Below are 4,769 nucleotides of genomic sequence, written 5' to 3'. Positions count from 1 at the left end.
TCCATCCACTGAAGTGTCTCTGACTTCTCCATTTTCAGAGAACAGACCTTCCACTGATCACATGGCCTTGCCTGAGCTTCCAGTCACCGTGTCGTGGTTACCACAGAGCCCGAGTGAACGAGGTCCCTGTGGGGTGGAGATGCGCCTTGTCTGGTCTGGCCCACACTCCTGTCCTGAGCTGCAGAGTTAGTGTTTAAATTTAATCATATCCACCTTAGTTCCAATAAAAAGAAGAAAAAAGCAGCTAACATCCAAACAGAAGAGACTGTTACATCTCACATCTCCAAATCTACTCCCCCACCCGCATTTTTAAACGAAGAATGACGATCACCATGACCATTCATGGGCCCGGCCACCCAGAGACGTTAAAGCCTGCTTTGATTTCTCTCCCGCCTTTAAAAGCGAGTCTTTCTGAAACCTCTCACACCTGTCTCTATCATGAGGCTCCCTCATCCCCCCTAATTCACCAGGATGTGGCGAGGACTCCGAGAAATAAAACGAGCATGCACTCTGCAAACTGGGAGTGCTAGACAGACTTTTATACAAGTATTGCGTCTTCAGCAAAGTGAGCATGAGGGTAGCTTAAATGACTTGCTCTTTAGACAATGAATCCCGGATCTCCAGTACTTCCTCCTCTCATCACAGATCACGAAGCAATTGACAGTCTGGCCTGTAGTTTTCTAGGAATCGGCCACTGTCAAGATTTTCAATGTACACTTCCTGGCCTTCACCTTTCCTCCCCCCCATTTTTAAATAGAAAATGTAAACTGTGTAATTCTTTGGGTTTCTGGCATAAAAAAATAATTTTTTTCTTTATGAAAAAAATATAGGCTGTATGTTTTAGAGCAGTTGTAGGTTCACAGCAAAATCAAGTGCAAAGCACAGGGTCCCATAGCCCTGCCTCAACTGCAGCCGCCCTAGCTGTGGACCCTGCACCTCAGTGGCACATTCGCTGCGACAGATGAAGCAACGACAGGTCTTTCTCATCCAAAGACCACAGGTGACATCAGGGTTCAATCCAGGCGAACATCCTACAGCTTTTGACAATTATGACATATATGGGGCCAGCAGTTAGTATAATGGCTATGTCGCTGGACTCCCATGGAGTCGACCGCGGTTTGAGTCCTGGACCCAGTGGCTTAAACTCACGCCGGGCACGTGTGTGTGCGTGCCCAAGATCCCGAGAGGAGAATGGAGGAGAAGGGATTGCGGCATGGCCATCCCCCCAGGGTGATTTCTCACCTGCTCTCTCTCTGTCTCTCTCTGTCCTTCTGGTGAGCATACACTCCCTATAGTAAAAACCTCTCAAAAAAAAAAAAAAAACTTATGACATGTATCCACCCCTGCAGCATCTTACAGAGTAGGCTCACTGACTCCAAATCCTCTCTGCCCCCTCAGCACTGCCTTTCCAGAAAGCCACAGAGTTGGAATCACACAGCTCGTAGCCTTTTCAGATTGGTGTCTTTCACTCAGTGACCCACATTTAAATTCCTCCACGTCTTCTCACGGTCAAGCCACTTCGAAACAACACTTTACTAAGGCATCAACATGTAACGAACTGCATGTATTTAAAGTTATAACTCGATCACTTGCAGTAAGTGAACAGTCACAAAGCCGACATCACAGTGAAAACAGTGACCCTATCTGCCAGCGCCTGAAGTTTCCTGTCCACGTACCCTTCCCTTCCGCCCGCCCCTTCTCCCCCAGGCCACTGCTACTCTGCTCTGCCACCACCATCAGCATGCGCTTCCGAGAACGCATGGAAGATGGAAGCAGTCGCAGGCATTCTCGTTCTCCTTCTGGCCTGGCTTGTTCCATGCAGTGCAGTTACAGTGAGATTTACCCGAGTGGCTGCGTGAGCTACAGTCCGGTGCTCTTCAATCGCTGAGCAGTAACCCACTGTGTTACCTCTCTCCTTTCACAGACAAACGGCAGCAGTGGTGCGACGGGCCGCGCGTACTGCTCGTATGCTCGACCCCACCTTGTCTGCTTCTTCTGCTTACTTCCAGCAGCGGGAAGCTCTTATTTCCTCATCCGATTTCAGATAATCACCTCTGAATGGAACCACGACTCGCCTTTTGGAAAATTATCTGATTCCGTTTTCTTTTTTAAGGCAGGGTAAATTATTTTGAGGCAGTCCTCTTGCCTCAGCCTTCCAAGTAGCCGGGACTATGGGCACATGCCATCACACCTGGCTTTTAGGGTGGACCAGCATCGAACCCAGGCCTCCCACGTGGCCTCAGCCACTGAGTGTCAGCCATTCCTTGCACAGCAGCAGGGCCCGAGTCCCCGATGAATTAAGATGACCGACTTTAAGCATGATTCTTTCACATTATTGGGTAAGTTTTTCCCCCCAGCAGTTAGACCTAGAAAGCATTCAAAAATTCTAAATGTATGAAACCTCTCTGTTACGAAAAAGAAGACTAAGAGAGGTAAGAGAGACAGGGCCAGACCCTGGTACAAAGCCGCAGGGAAACGATCAACGAGGACACACTGTCTTCACCCGCCCCACGATCAGTCTGCAATTAGTTATTAATCTGACGGATTTTCAAGTATTTTCAGGATAGATTTAAGTTAAAAAATCCATTTAAACATATTAGCCCATGTCCTGATTTTTAAGGTAAGGAGCAAGCACAACTTCACTTCCTGATGTCTGATTGTGAACCAGGTTTTATAGCTCAATTCTCTTACTCCAAAAACTGTATAATTTGATTTTTTAAATCCCCATTTAACATGTGATGGCCCATTCATTTCAGGCCATCTTTAATGACAGGATAGGATAATGCTTGTCTATTCCCAATTCACTGCTAAAGTATTAACAATTCAGATCATTCCCATTATAATCTCACAGATGGCCCAGTGAAGTCACATTTGATAACAACATTCCAGGGGGTTAAAACTTTTTTTGAACTTAAACCAGGTATCTAATGATAATTCAGAAAAAGATGAATCAGATGAGGGCGTTTCAACTGAATACAACAACAGACCAAAAAGGCACTCTGGGATCCTGGGTATTCGGCTTCTCTACCACTGGGATTCACGCACGCGCTCTGGGTGTGAGCAAACAGTCAAGCCCACGTGGGAAATCGTGAGGAGACTGGGGACAGAGCAACGGGCGCGAGATAAACGTGGGCAGTTCACGGGAGAGAATGTTAACCCCTGGTGTAATCGAGGTGATGCAAGAAATTCTTCCATACAAAGTCATTAAAGTTTACTAGTAATAATCTCCACTCGGACTTCTAACTTTATTGTCTTCTCGCCAACGCCTAATCTGTCCGCCAAATTCTTCCCATAAACCTCATCTCAACATGTATCTACCCAAGCCTTCTGCTTGCTCTGGACAAGTGTTCGGTGGCCTCTTCCTCTCCACCCTCGATCCATCACAGCCTCCCCACCCATTCCTCTCTGGCCCATGCAACATCACCCCTGGCCTGGATTTGGGCTGCTGTACCCGAGCTGGCACCCCAAGCTCTGCTCCCACACAATCCCTCCCAAACAAGTCTCTTCCATCCAGCCTCCAGACTGACCCTTTTTAGGTAAGTCTCATTACATTTTTTCTCTATTCAGAGGGCTGACTCCCCTTCTCACTCCGAGTAGAACCCAAGTCTGTACAAAGGACCGCCAAGGCCTTCCACCACCCGCTGCTCCTCGACCTCTGACTTCATCAGGGCTCTTCCTTTGCTCACTCCCCCAGCCAAATCAGCCTGCTACCTTCAAAGGAGCCCATCACACTCCTGGCGCTGGGCTTCGGAGGTGCATCCCCCTTCCTGTGCACACCCTTCCCCACTGCATGGCGGCCCTTCACTTCCTGTCTCCTTTCAAACATCGCCTTCTCCAGGAGGCCCTCCTTGGCTACCTCTGGCTAAAGCTGCTTGTCCAGGTCACAGTGTCCCTCTTCCCTGCTTCTTCTCCACCCTAAAGGACGTCTGACACATCAGGTATGCTTTTCCCCGTGTATTTTCTGTGGTCCCTACTAAAGTGTGAGCTCCAAGGCGGGGGCGTCCGTCTGGTATAGCAGTGCTCCGTCATCACCCAGCAAACGCGCTGACATGCAACTTGGCAGTTGACAAAGTATCTTCACGTACATTACAGGAACGCGTTTCTCCTCCCGCCCTGTCCAAACGCTGCAATCTTTCAGCATGAAGGATGCCAGCGAAAAGCTAGCAGAGAAAAAGTTGCTGCGTACTTAAAGCTCTTTAAAACAGATACCCCATATCAATGAACTGCACCTATAAAACGAAGGCTTAGAGCCAACACCATTATTACCATAAGGCTCTGGGTGTGGGAGCCTAGAGCGATGGAGCAGGAGGGCCAGGAGCCCTCGGGAAGAACCGCCCCACGCAGCGCGACCTAGCAGCCCGTCCAACCCTCGGGGAAGGCGAGCGTTATTCCACCCGCCCAGCAGGCACGACTCGACTCCCCGGGCATCCTGTCTACGCAGAGTCCACCGACTGCAGAGCGCCGGCCCCGGGTGCGGGGCTCCGCTGAGCCGGGCAGGAATCGGGCTGCGCGCTCCTCGCACCTGCCCCGGCCCGGATGCCGGGCTACGTCCCGCAGCCTGGCCGGCACCTCGGCCAGCTCCGACAGATGTCCGGGCTCCCCGGGGAGGAGACGCCGGCGACGCGGAACGACCCCGAGGTGGCGGCCAGGCCGCCGCTGCCGAGCCCGCGGTCGGGAAATAAAGTTCGCGCGGGTCCGGGCCGCAGAGGAGGCCGCGCCCCCAGCCCGAAGGCCGCGACCCCGGCCGGCCGATCGCCACCCGCCTCCCA

This window comes from Tupaia chinensis, unplaced genomic scaffold (assembly GCF_000334495.1).
Source record: "Tupaia chinensis unplaced genomic scaffold, TupChi_1.0 Scaffold000161_1, whole genome shotgun sequence".
Classification (NCBI taxonomy): domain Eukaryota; kingdom Metazoa; phylum Chordata; class Mammalia; order Scandentia; family Tupaiidae; genus Tupaia; species Tupaia belangeri.
Note: the sequence above shows the minus strand (reverse complement) of the source record.